The sequence below is a fragment of the Biomphalaria glabrata genome, chromosome 2, assembly GCF_947242115.1.
Source record: "Biomphalaria glabrata chromosome 2, xgBioGlab47.1, whole genome shotgun sequence".
Taxonomy (NCBI): Eukaryota; Metazoa; Mollusca; class Gastropoda; family Planorbidae; genus Biomphalaria; species Biomphalaria glabrata.
In genome coordinates, this window is record NC_074712.1 from 48,770,101 (window position 1) to 48,785,577 (window position 15,477).

Consider the following 15,477-nt stretch of genomic DNA (forward strand, 5'->3'; position numbering starts at 1 on the left):
ACTGTTGCGTGTAGGAAACCCCCATCGTGGACACGCCCGCAAACAGCGCGGGCTGGAAAGTTTGTTTGTTGTTCATGGTTCATGTTGTGGAGGAGAGGAAGAGAGATGACCAGCACTGCGTGTCTCTTGACCAGACGACGAAGCCTGGAAGTTTGAACATTTTTTATTATTTTTACTGGTTAACAGTAGAATGCTTGTCTAGATTGCTGGCGAAAACATGGCCCTTGAATGTCTTAAGTGACACTTGGTCAATAAGCCAGGACCAGGAACAATTATGGAAATTCCCTTTTTCACGTGTTTGTTTTTCTTTGTTTCATTGGGTGAGGGAATCGGTGGTGGAAACAGGTGAAGATCAGGGTGACCTCACGAGCTGTGGACAGTAGCTTTCTTAGTGTATGAAGGGGAGGATTGGCTGGCTGTATTAACCATTCTTTAACCAATGACCCATAGTCTCCAGGTCATCTATTTAGATTACCATTTTTACATACTTACTCCTACATAACGTTTACTAAAATCTTCCTGAAAGGTTTGCAGAGTTACATTTCTGTTTCATTGAATGGTCTTATCTCGACTTTTGCTGTCATCTTTTAGTTCGTATCAAAATAATACAATTGTTATTTATTTGTATTATATCTCGATTACTAGATCTACTACTAGATAACAATTTCGTCAAAGTCTCAAAAAATTAAAAAGTAAAAAATGAATTGTTTGCAATTTTAATTTTGACATTTTTAAAAAATCATATCCAGCTGAAAGTTCGCACATAAACTAGCGCTTTGGGATAACACATTTTATTCAATTTTTTGAAAGCTTACCTGATTCATTTTTGAATATATTGAAATAATGTATTTTTTTTTGTACGCTGTGCGGCGGAAAAGAGAATCATGCGATAACAATTTTTTTTTTAAAATATAAATCTAATTGGAAATTTTCGAATTTTTTCAAAATGGTGCATTGTAATTCATGCCTTCTGGCTGCATTTATGTTTAGATCATAGACATATATACTACTCTAGACTGGACAAGGAAATTTTTTAGCACTAAAAAAAATGTCGTGAAAAGTTTTTAGAAAGTATGATCAAGGCGTTGTTTTGTAAAGTAGTTAAAAGAAGTAAAGATGTTGTTTTTTTCAACACTAACCTATGTAACATATAATTTAATTTTTAGATCTAGTAATTGAACATAAAAAAATAAGAGTATTCTTGTCTCATAATTATTATTTTGCAAATTTTAGATACACAATCTAGAAAGATCTAGGTAATCAATCTATTTAAATGTACATAAGATAATTTAAATCAACATGAATTATTTCGATCTAGGATTTTTGAAACAATATCTCAATGGAAACAAACAGGAAATGTTGTTTTTTTTTTTATATTTTGCATGAATATCCGAGAAATGATTTTGCATTATTTCTAAACTTTGAAAACTAAAGATCATTACTATTCTAAGACAGAAAAGATTGACTGGGGCGACTCCCCTTAGAGCCTGAAAAAAGAGTTTACGTACATAAAGATCTATATATGTATAGGTCTGTGAATCCATCCATCACGGATAAAAATTTATTTCCGGTTTTCAGTTTAGTATAATATATAAGTCTACGGTTTAGATTTAGATTTTTATTGGAAACAGGAAGCACAATAAAGTAGACCCCCTCCCCCCCCCCCAAAAAAAAAAAGGTGTATAAACTGAAATAAATGAAAGTAGAAAATGTTCTCTCACTTCTGGCTCATCTCTGAATGCGAAATTTTGTTTTAAGTTCTTACGGAGATAATAAATGGCTTGGTTGATTGTATTGTCAGATCCCGGCAAATACTGAAATATTAAACATCGGAATATTTGGGACCTTTCTGAGTTTGAGTCTACCAGAAAAAAAAAAGCCTGCTTTTTCTTGCTGAAGGAAAGTAAGTTTGGGCGCAAAGTCAAGTATGTGACGATACGAAACTTGCATGCACAAGTTCATTTGAGTCTTTCCCAGCAAACCGTGAGAAACTTTAATTTTTAACTTAAACAATTATTTTCTTGTCCACCCATAACTAATTTCTTGTAGGATTTATCCCCCCCTCGCACGTTTCTCACGGGACGAATCTCGACATAAAACATTAACTAGCTTCTCCAGGGCTAACTTTTAATTATTGACCGCTGGACAGGTGACCAGCACACAACAAGTCGCTCCGCGGTCTAATAACTTTTCACACCTATCCCCCCCCCCCCCCCCCCCCCCCCCCCCCCCCCCCCCCCCCCCCCCCCCCCCAGGATACGCATCGCTCTAAGAATAGCATTGCACTCGGGCTGGACAGATACATAATCGCTTAAGACTTTACTCTCACGGTAGGCAACGAATATTGACCATAAATCTGACCTGACGCCTGACATCTCCGGTACATCGATACATGTGAGAAAATCAGCTAGCTTTCTTCCCCACCCGTTAAACGAAAAGTCCCATCTATATATAGAGAGAGACCAAAGCATTCCAAATTAGGCCCGCTAGGATTCATACAGTCTCCTCTGTTAGGAAGTTTAGTTGTGAGATTTCATTAGGGACAAACGGGTAAGTGTAAACCTTTTACTATACTCATTTTTATCTTATAGGGATGTGTGAGTACACATTAGTACACAACCACGTTCCCCGTCATTACATTATGACTTAATTATGTATATACATTGTACTATATCTTCATATAGTATTACTAATGTCGCTATGGTTGTCTATATTTGAAACCATAGTTATTATATTTGATTTTGTTATGTTTCTCCATTCCTGTATTTTAGTGATGGATGTAAACAATAAGCTTTCGTGAATCTAAGTACTGTCTAAGAACTTAGATCACAGTGCTCTAAACTTACAGAGCCCATGTGAAATTAGTTATTTCACATTTCTGGTGTATATCCCTCATACATGTTATTATGTCTCCCACCCTTGTGAACTTATAGTTCCTTGGATGAATGTAATTTTGATTAACTATATCAAACCCTTATTACTGTAGCCATATCCCTAATATTTTATTTTCATCTTATCCTTCAGTATATAATATGCTCATTCCCCATTTTACTGTAACTTATTACTTATCGTCGTAATCAAATTTAATGGATGAATCTTGACTAGTATCATCCTACATTGTACAATAGCACATTTATTGTGGTTATCTTACTTATATCCTCTTGTTATTGAGTTATATGCGCATGCTTTAAGATCTTATAACTAATTGTCTTAAATGCCTTATTGGGATTGATACCAATGCCTACATCTGATTGATTGCAAGGCATATGGGAATCCCCACTCAATGCCTTTAGGAGGTTCCTAATTGTCTATCTTATCCCCAGCCTGGTTGCTACCCCTGATTGCTACCCCTGATTGCTACCCCTGATTGCTACGCACGATTGCTACAACTACCAGATCTCCATAGAAAGCTGTAACCGAGGCAGACCACACCAGATACACCCCCCCCCCATTACATACTTGTTAGCAAGAAGGCATTGCCTACTGTCCTTGGCCTTAACATATTGCCCAGTGTCCACAGTGCCCTATACTGCCCAGTATCATCTGCCCAGTACCCGGCCCAAACTGTCCACTGCCCAATAGTTATTGCCTAATGCCGACAGACTAGAGCACCCTTCGCAGCAGAAGATTAACTGGTGTTGAGTTAGCACGGCTCTCTACGAGCTAGAGATCACAGCTGAGAGATCGTCCCACTACAACTTAGTCTGCAGCACCAACCATCTCTATTGCTAAACAGGCAGCGGCCTCACCCTAGAGCCAGCTTGCCTACCGCATAGAGAACATCCCGAGCCGACGTCCTAAGACAGAGCCGGATGACTCATCCTTCTGAGTGCCAGTCCTACGACCGCCAGAAGACGACCCAAGGGCTAGCAGCTAAGAAAAATAAGTAGCAGACATAGGAACATTCTTCTCCTTCAATCACTCAATAATTAGCAATCCATGATGAGCAGTTATATTAGATATTAGCACCTTCATTTCATTCCTTAATTATAATTTTATTTCATCATTTTCCTTTGTAAACTTTCATTTATTAAATTATATTTATTTATAAACGTATAATATTGGTCTGTTCTTACTGTTAGTTGCGGTGTGCCTGTACAAAATCTTATATGTGAGCGGGATAAAATTAATAAATTTTCCCCTAGACTCAAATAAACTTGCCAAATATTAACTAATTAACATCTCGTCACAAAGTATAAGATTTACTTTAAGAGAATTAGTAAGGAGAACCGTACTATGGAGTAGGCTGGTTGAATGACTTGTGAAGCACAATACTTTTGAAAGTTAAGTCTTCATTGTTTCATGCTATGAGAACTCCCCCCCCCCATCCCCCGTTAAAGCCAGCACTTGTCTCACCATAACGTCAAGTGATGGACTGACACATGCCGGGGGCGCCCAGACCAGTTGTTGAGGTACGGGGGGCCCAGACCAGTTTTTGAGGTACTTTCTCAGACAAATCCTAGGATAAGTTTCCTGCGATTCCTGTTTATGATCCGATTAAGTCGTCCGATCTCTTGCGGCAATCGGATGCGACTGCCCTGTAGAGCTCCATCGGTCAACACTATTAGCCGGGTTTAGTGGCTCGGAGCTGGTCACTTGGTCTGGCACCTGATACATACATATTCCTCACTGATTCTCTCTCTCTCTCTCTCTGTCTTCCCTTCCGTTTTATCTCTCATTCTACCTTTCTCTAGCCTCCACTACTTTATGTTGATACTTTCACCAAAGAATAAAACTGAAGTAAGATAAAAAAAAAAGGCAGAGAAAGAGGAGAGAGGTTAAAAATAATTAGAGGATTTCTAACGAGCCGCAGGTCAAAGTCCTCCTCCCTTCCCACACCTACACAGTCTATTCACACACTCCCACTAATAACAAAGACTATCCCACATTCCAACTTCTCTTATGGTCTAAACAAAAAAAAAAAAGAGAGATCTTTTTCTCCAATGAAAATTTGATAGCCCGAAAAAAGAAAAAGATTTTCACTCTATAAGAAAGTTAGAGTTATTCATCGAGTTCGAAGGCATGCTTTAAAATGTTAAGGAAAAATATATTTATTACATTGTTTTAATTTTGTTTTGGCGTTGTATAAATGTTAGTCTAAAAAAACAACAAATAGATAGACAACGTTTCAATCAGCTATCAACCATATCGGCTCGCTGTGTATGGCTTGAGATGGATTCCTTTCTTCTGTGGCAAGGGAGGTTATCCGGGGAGTGATGCTTATTTTCTTAGATACCCAGGAGTTCTTCAGCTGATGGAAAGCTGCTCGAGCTTTACCAATGCTGGTTCTGACATCTGCATCTGTTCCTCAAATTTATTTAGGATACTACGAAGATAGATGAAGCTGTCCACCTCTTTCAGCTCCTCGCCTTTGACTAATGGATGTATTATTGGTCGCCTTTATCTTGAACACATGGCTATTCCCTCTGTCTATGGTAAAACCCATTTTAGATGAATTGATGCTAATCTTTTCCTGCATCTGCTGCTGTTTGTGGGAGAGAAGAGCCAGGTTATTTGCAAAGTGAAGGCCATCTAGCTGTTTACACAGTGTCCTCTGCATACCGTTCCTCTTCTGCTCTGTTGCTGTCCTCATGACCAAATCTATGGCTAGTAGAAACAAGAATGGAGAGAGAAAACAGCCTTGTCTCACTCCTGTTTGTATTTCAAATGCGTCTCTCAGTTGTCTGCCATGCACTAGTCTACAAGTCATCCCCTCATATGGCTTCCTGATAATATTTGTTTGTTTTTTTCAGGCATTCCATGGTGTCTCACTAGTCTCTAGAAGGTCTATCTGTCCATGCAGTCAAACGCCTTCTCATAATCTATAAAACTGAGAGATGGGAGTTCCATTCAGGGACTGTTCCATTCAGGGACTGTTCCAAAATGCTGCATTGCATGATCTCTCCTTTTAAAAATCAGCTTATTGGTCACGGAGATGTGGATCTTTCATTCGCTTCAGCTCAATGCGGGGTGAAACACATTTCCTGGAGCGGACAGCAGTTTTATGCCTCGAAAGTTGGAGCAGGAGTTTGATGAGGTAGCCCTTCTTCCACTCTGGTCTCACTTAGAGAGAAATGAATACTGCAAATTCTAAGAAATGAATACTTTAAATTTTAACAGTACCCCTTCCTTCACAGAACGCAGATCAATCTGAAATAAGATTTCTTCGTAGCATAGATAATCTATCCTCTCACGCTGCTAGCTAAACCTCTGCCCTAACCTACCAATTCTAAAACTGAAGAGATATTTGTAAGTATGTATATTTAAGTTTATATCAATTTTCCATATACTCCATTCTACTATCTGAATAATTTATCAACTGTTCATTATGTTTTTATTAGGTCAACTGTTAACATATTTTTTTGTTTTGTTGTTGTTTAAGTTTGGTGTCAAATATTATTTTAAACACATTGTTGTTGTTTTTTTTGTTTTGTTTTTGGCATTTAAAACAATTCACGCTGAAAGCAAAAACAACTCAAAGTTATACAAAAGAGAAATTATTAAAGATTAAATTGTAAGCAGTTAAAACACATTTCGGGATGAAAGACAATGTAAATAAATGAGTTTCAAAGCATCAAACATTGAAGTGTATATTAGACTGAAAAACCATTTCTAAACGCTGTGTTCGTCGTACCGGAGAGAAAGTTTTCAGTAAATTTTTCACAGAAGCCCAAAAGCGATAACATTTAAGACCTTCTTATAGTTATAGAATCTGTTCAGTAGATTAAAAAGACAAGACCATGAATAACTGAACATCTTTACTGAACATCTTTACTTCTTTTTCATTTTTCTTTTGTTCTTTCGTTTTATTCAATCCATTAAAAGGTATCAAAATATATGATATTTATCAACAATTGTAATTTTTTTAATCAACCTACAAATTGTCTATATCAGCACTAGACCCTTTACATTTGAGTAATGTATTTCAAATTATCTTTATAGTAGAACTGGCTCTCTGACTTCTGACTTCAATTCAGTTCAAGGCTTCAGATTATCCAAACATGTAAAAAACAAAACAATGGAAAGCATATATTAGTCTACTATCTAAAGCATGGAAGTGGAGACAGCTCAAGAGGAGAGAACTACACCAATATGAGAACAAAACAAAAGGAACAAGAAAGAAACCTAAACAGTTTCTTCCCATCCTGTGATAGCTGGAACTGGGTAGTGGTGGGATCATCCTGTTCTGACGTCTCTTTTAATTAGAGAAGATTGGAGAGAGAGAGAGAAAGAGAGAGAGAGAGAGAGAGAGAGAGAACGAAACAGACTTTAGCTCTCATTATTTTTTTCTGTATTGCAAAGCTTGTATCCACTCACTCTGTCTGTCTGGGTTGAATTGTGTACACGTTATTTCTCCCACTTACCATCTTTGGAGCAAGTACACAATTATTGTTGTTGACAACACAGGAATCAATTTGTAAACATTCATGGAGGCTCGAGACCTTGAGTTGAAATGCAGACTCGAACAACTTTCTTCTTGTTTTAAATGATTGTACGTCTGGTACAATGATTGTACACCTTACTTCTCCCACGTCTGGTACAATGATTGTACACCTTACTTCTCCCACGTCTGGTACAATGATTGTACACCTTACTTCTCCCACGTCTGGTACAATGATTGTACACCTTACTTCTCCCACGTCTGGTACAATGATTGTACACCTTACTTCTCCCACGTGTGGTACAATGATTGTACACCTTACTTCTCCCACGTCTGGTACAATGATTGTACACCTCACTTCTCCCACGTCTGGTACAATGATTGTACACCTTACTTCTCCCACTTCTGGTACAATGATTGTACACCTTACTTCTCCCACGTGTGGTACAATGATTGTACACCTTACTTCTCCCACGTGTGGTACAATGATTGTACACCTTACTTCTCCCACGTCTGGTACAATGATTGTACACCTCACTTCTCCCACGTCTGGTACAATGATTGTACACCTCACTTCTCCCACGTCTGGTACAATGATTGTACACCTTACTTCTCCCACGTGTGGTACAATGATTGTACACCTTACTTCTCCCACGTGTGGTACAATGATTGTACACCTTACTTCTCCCACGTCTGGTACAATGATTGTACACCTTACTTCTCCCACGTCTGGTACAATGATTGTACACCTTACTTCTCCCACGTCTGGTACAATGATTGTACACCTTACTTCTCCCACTTTCCATTCTCGAATTAAGTTCAGTCATAATTGTCCATAATTAAACATAATCAAATAATTTATGGTATCTAATTAATTATTGTCTTATACAGAAAAAATGGAACAAATCCAACATTATTAAGAGATATGGATGCAATTGTGCAGTTCTTTACCTTTCTTTGTTTTTGTTTTTTCTGTCTGTTTATTTTTTTACTTCATGTTAATTTCTTTACAAATGTCAAACAGAATTGACATTGGGATTCAAAGAAAACTGACCACACGTATTATTACTATGTGTTCTCGCTCTGGGCTACTCTCAAGACAGACAGAACAAGAGTATCTGAAATAGGTTTTTTTTTGGCTTCTTGCCTCCCTCATTCCGTTTTGTTTAGTGGACATCTACCACCGATATAAGTGGGCAATAGTTTGTCGCCTACTGATGTTGTTTTCACTGCCTTTTTAGAGTTTATGAACAATTACAATCTTTGATGTAATATACCCACCGAATCTCATTATTACCAATTAACTCTTTGTATGTACTAAAGTTAATAATGACATATGTACATAAATTTGGTATAAAAAGGCTTGGATTTTTTTAAACACAAAAAACTTTTAAGTCTAAAATCGAGTATAACTTCTAGGCAAAATTAAATTCTTTTCCCCCTCTCAGATAATAACACAATACAAGTGAAATAACATCTTACAGACTGAACCGGCGATGGGCCGGCATCACTGTCTCCTCCGTTTTATCACAACCCGTGCAGCTTTAACACCCCGACAGCAGGAATATAATTATAAACCGGTCTTCTTCAGGGGCGCACTGGGGGAGCTAATCCGCGATTAAACCTTGCGCCGTTCCACCCTCTCCAGCCAGGCTTATCCCTCATGGTGATCGCATTGAGAGGGAATCAGATCTCTGGCTCAACCAGCTAAGTGGAAAATCTCTGACATTCAATGTGCGCACGAGGGGCTAAGGCCGGGAGGCGATTATTTTCAGAATCGACGCAGCGCCCCCGACTCTTGGTGACCTAATGCCGGCCACAATGACAATTAGCAATATGGTAATCGAATTTGTGTTTAAAGAAAACATTAAGCTGTTAAAAATATATATACGAACACTTTACACGAGAATGAAAAACATACACTGCTAGAAGATGGTACACGTCTGAAATACAAATTGATATATATATATGGATAACGAGGATGTCAAGTGGTAAGCACAAACACCAGCCGCCCTTAATACCCCAACGTATGTAAGGTACGCATAAAGCTAGGTGGGACTTGGGTGCGTGCTCAATGGCACATTGTTTGTTTTCAATGCGATTCGAAATTGAAACCTCCACGGCTCTTTGCCAAGCGCTATATAGACATATAAGATTTATTTACATAATAATGAACATAAACTATACAGGTAACATAATTACTATGATTAATTAGAGTATGTATTGGCTGACATAAATGAATTAAAATAACAAAAAGTTCCCCTTTCAGTTCCTTGTTCAGTTCCCATTTCAGTCCATGTCATGTGGACAGCACAACGACAAAGCAGCTTTACTTTCCCTAACTTAAGTCGGGTACCCATTAGAGATGGATGGACTCAGAGGCGCCCTAAAGTTCCAGATATTCCAAATTCCAGTCTACACTGAGATTCGAACCCAGGATCTCAGGTTCAGAAGCCAAGCGCTAAACAACTCAACCACCCCCCCCCCCCCCAATTAAAATTAAAAAGAGACAAACAAACGATAGATAAATCATTGTTGAAGAGTTTAAAGAAGTCTTAATTTTATATTGACTTTCTAATATGTATGCATTTCATTGTTTATAAAATATACCAAATATGGAAAAGAAAATAGTGATGTATAATTAATACTAAACTGTATATATATATATATATATATATATTTTACCTGATTAAAAAAACACATCTGAAGATAGAATTAACAGAGAAAAATTCAGAAAGACATTGAGTTCTATATGAAATTCCAGTCATAATCTTCTCCCTTTATGAATGACTAATAGTCTGCCGATACCATTATGTCTATATACCATTATGTCTAAATGTCTATATAAATAATGGACCTTACATTTATAGTATCAGATTAGTGTAGAGTGCAAATCCTTGACTACAAGACATGTACAACGTACTAATACTATGGTCCAGTGCTAATTGAAGATAGTTTCTTTATTATCTAATAATAAAAAGGTAGACAGAGATACATAAACTGGTCAACGGGAGAATTTGTAAGTCGCTTTTTTTTAAAGTAATCTATTTAGACAAAGAAAAAGACAACTCCTTTAAGAATCTTTTGAGTTTCCCCGTCACCCAACTGAAAAACTTGTGATTATCTGTTTAAAACAAATTAAATCCAATTTTAAACTTCTTGTTCATCCATACATTGGAAAGATCTCTAGGCCTACATTCCCAGACATAATGTTGTTTCTGCTCATCATTTCCGGGTGAAGTGTCAAATGTAGCTTGGTCATGGTTTGGTGGTCTAATATTTTGTTATGGAATTGGTAGTGGACTGTCTATACAGTGAAATGTTCTCTTTATTTCTATTTTTTTAATCAATTCAAATCAAAGTATTCAAGTCAATGTTTCGTTTTGGATCCGAACTAAATATTGGTTTATCTTAAGGACTCTTTCTCTTGCCATATCGGTTCAACCCTCTCTAACAGAAACTAATTTGTATTACATTTTTTAGCGGCTTGTCCTGTAAATGAAGTGACAAGAGACGTCCCCCCTTCCCCCTCCCCCATTGTCAGACCTTCTTTAGTCTTTAGTTCTACAATGTACCAAACTCCTGTCCATATATAAAACTGTGTGTGAACATCTTTGTGAAAAACAGCGCTTGGAATGACAACCAATACACGCCACACAGGGGGCGCCAGTTTCACTTCAAGTATTCCCATCTCTTAATGTCCGTCATAGCCTGATTATGCATGGAAGGAAAAGCACTTGAGCCAGCGTGCAAGTCCTTTTCATGGCCAGCCGCTGCCGCGGGTCCTCTCGGCGTGTTTCCAAATCTGATTGGAACATGAATCGCTTCCGGTCGCGATCACGTGATCAGTATCCAATAAAAACAAACCCCCGGCCGCACGCGCGCCCGATCCGCTACAAGCCGAGTCAACAGCTTAAATCAGACTTTGTAAAGGCACAAGTGTTGGTTTTAGATTTCTTCATAAGCGGCGCAATCTCCGTTTCCATACTGGCAGGACAACTGCTTGCCAGCTTCATTCCATAGGCGGAATATTATTCAAACTGCGAGTTGGGACGTACGTTTATGTACTCGCCCAGCGTCACGTGATCAGAGTGGTTATTAAAAGATGGCCGAATGGACAATGTCGGCACACACACACACACACACATCCACACTGTGAAACATTGCAAAGAAAAGAAATTCTGGTTGTAATGGATGTATCATGTCTAGAGTTAAGTTTCCAATGGTAATTGATGTCACGCTATTTCAACAAGTTTGTTTGACCCTGTGTATTTGAAATACTTTGACTTGACATGCTACTTCAACTCAGTTTCTTGGACACTCAGACTACTGTCCAGTAGTTCCACAGACATTACTCTGACTGTATTTCCAAACGGTACCAACTCTAACGGGTATATATGACTTTATGTTGGGGAATAAGCAAGGCGGTCATTTGTTGTGTTGGTACATGACACCATCTTTAATCGCTGGACATGAAAAACAGATGACCTTTACATCATCTGCTCCCTAGATCGCATAATTTGAAAGGGTGACCAAACAAATTATCTTCGGTCAAAGTTAACTTACAAAGATTTTTGTTATTACAAAGCTTACTCTGTCGGTCTGTTTGTCTGTCTGTCTGGTAGAATTTTTTGTACGCGTTATTTCTAACACTATCCATTCTCGAGTCAAGTTGAAACTTTACACAATCATTCATTGTCCCAAAAGAAACATTAACCAACAAAAAAATTAACTAATTAATTAGTGGTAATTAATTTATTATTTTAACATTGATTAAGGGAAATTCATCTTACTGCATTGATAGAAATATATATAAATATATATAAATGTACAGTTCTTCCCTTAGATAAGCTTTGTTCTTTTTTCTAATTTTAAAAAATTTTTAAAATACTTTGCTTGTTTGTTATGATATGACTCATATTTAATTATCCCAGTAGCTGCTTGATAATAACCATATATATTTCTCCAACACTTTCCATTATAAAAATAGTTGACTAGTGTCACTACATAGGTAGGGTGAAAGTGGCCGAGTATATTTACTGTCACAGATGAATGTGTGTGAGTATAATCTATTATTACAGATAAATGCCAGTTGGAACGTATGCGCGAATGACCGGAAGTGTGCTAGTTTTCAGACAAGAGAGAGACCAGCGTGTGATATGTGCCATGAAGTAGAATCAAGTTTCTGTGTTTTCATCGAGTTAATTGTTTGATGTAATTACAGCTGAACCCAGGGACACCTAGACTTGGAGAGAAACTAAGGAAGTTTCTAGAGAGCTAGTGACATAGAGATGTAGCAGAAAGCTTTAACATTTATCAACGATCTTCTCCCTAGTCTCTACAGCAAAACAATTTGTCCTAAACAAAACGATATGGTTCTAGAGTAACACCCAATACATTTATGTGTAGGCTGGGAGTTTCTTAAATTCTTGATAATAAACAGCACATCTATTTGACAACTACTCCACATCTATTTGACAACTACTCCACATCTATTTGACAACTACATCTATTTGACAACTACATCTATTTGACAACTACTCCACATCTATTTGACAACTACTCCACATCTATTTGACAACTACTCCACATCTATTTGACAACTACTCCACATCTATTTGACAACTACTCTACATCTATTTGACAACTACTCCACATCTATTTGACAACTACTCCACATCTGTTTGACAACTACTCTATAACTATTTGACAACTACATCTATTTGACAACTACTCCACATCTGTTTGACAACTACTCTACATCTATTTGACAACTACATCTATTTGACAACTACTCCATATCTATTTGACAACTACATCTATTTGACAACTACTCCACATCTATTTGACAACTACTCCACATCTATTTGACAACTACTCCACATCTATTTGACAACTACATCTATTTGACAACTACTCCACATCTATTTGACAACTACTCCACATCTATTTGACAACTACTCCACATCTATTTGACAACTACTCCACATCTATTTGACAACTACTCCACATCTATTTGACAACTACTCCACATCTATTTGACAACTACATCTATTTGACAACTACATCTATTTGACAACTACTCCACATCTATTTGACAACTACTCCACATCTATTTGACAACTACTCCACATCTATTTGACAACTACATCTATTTGACAACTACTCCACATCTATTTGACAGCTACTCCACATCTATTTGACAACTACTCCACATCTATTTGACAACTACATCTATTTGACAACTACATCTATTTGACAACTACTCCACATCTATTTGACAACTACTCCACATCTATTTGACAGCTACATCTATTTGACAACTACATCTATTTGACAACTACATCTATTTGACAACTACTCCACATCTATTTGACAACTACATCTATTTGACAACTACTCCACATCTATTTGACAACTACTCCACATCTATTTGACAACTACTCCACATCTATTTGACAACTACATCTATTTGACAACTACTCCACATCTATTTGACAACTACTCCACATCTATTTGACAACTACTCCACATCTATTTGACAGCTACTCCACATCTATTTGACAACTACATCTATTTGACAACTACATCTATTTGACAACTACTCCACATCTATTTGACAGCTACTCCACATCTATTTGACAACTACATCTATTTGACAACTACTCCACATCTATTTGACAACTACTCCACATCTATTTGACAGCTACTCCACATCTATTTGACAACTACTCCACATCTATTTGACAACTACTCCACATCTATTTGACAACTACTCCATATCTATTTGACAACTACTCCACATCTATTTGACAACTACTCCACATCTATTTGACAACTACTCCACATCTATTTGACAACTACTCCACATCTATTTGACAACTACTCCACATCTATTTGACAACTACTCCACATCTATTTGACAACTACTCTACATCTATTTGACAGCTACTCCACATCTATTTGACAACTACTTCACATCTATTTGACAACTACTCCACATCTATTTGACAACTACTCCACATCTATTTGACAGCTACTCCACATCTATTTGACAACTACTCCACATCTATTTGACAACTACATCTATTTGACAACTACTCCACATCTATTTGACAACTACTCCACATCTATTTGACAGCTACTCTACATCTATTTGACAACTACATCTATTTGACAACTACATCTATTTGACAGCTACTCCACATCTATTTGACAACTACATCTATTTGACAACTACTCTATTTGACAACTACATCTATTTGACAACTACTCTATTTGACAACTACTCCACATCTATTTGACAGCTACTCCACATCTATTTGACAACTACATCTATTTGACAACTACTCTATTTGACAACTACATCTATTTGACAACTACATCTATTTGACAGCTACTCCACATCTATTTGACAACTACTCCACATCTATTTGACAGCTACTCCACATCTATTTGACAACTACTCCACATCTATTTGACAACTACTCCACATCTATTTGACAACTACTCCACATCTATTTGACAACTACTCCACATCTATTTGACAACTACTCCACATCTATTTGACAACTACATCTATTTGACAACTACTCCACATCTATTTGACAACTACTCCACATCTATTTGACAACTACTCCACATCTATTTGACAACTACATCTATTTGACAACTACTCCACATCTATTTGACAACTACATCTATTTGACAACTACTCCACATCTATTTGACAACTACATCTATTTGACAACTACTCCACATCTATTTGACAACTACTCCACATCTATTTGACAACTACTCCACATCTATTTGACAACTACATCTATTTGACAACTACTCCACATCTATTTGACAACTACTCCACATCTATTTGACAACTACTCCACATCTATTTGACAACTACTCCACATCTATTTGACAGCTACTCCACATCTATTTGACAACTACTCCACATCTATTTGACAGCTACTCCACATCTATTTGACAACTACTCCACATCTATTTGACAGCTACTCCACATCTATTTGACAACTACATCTATTTGACAACTACTCTACATCTATTTGACAACTACTCCACATCTATTTGACAACTAC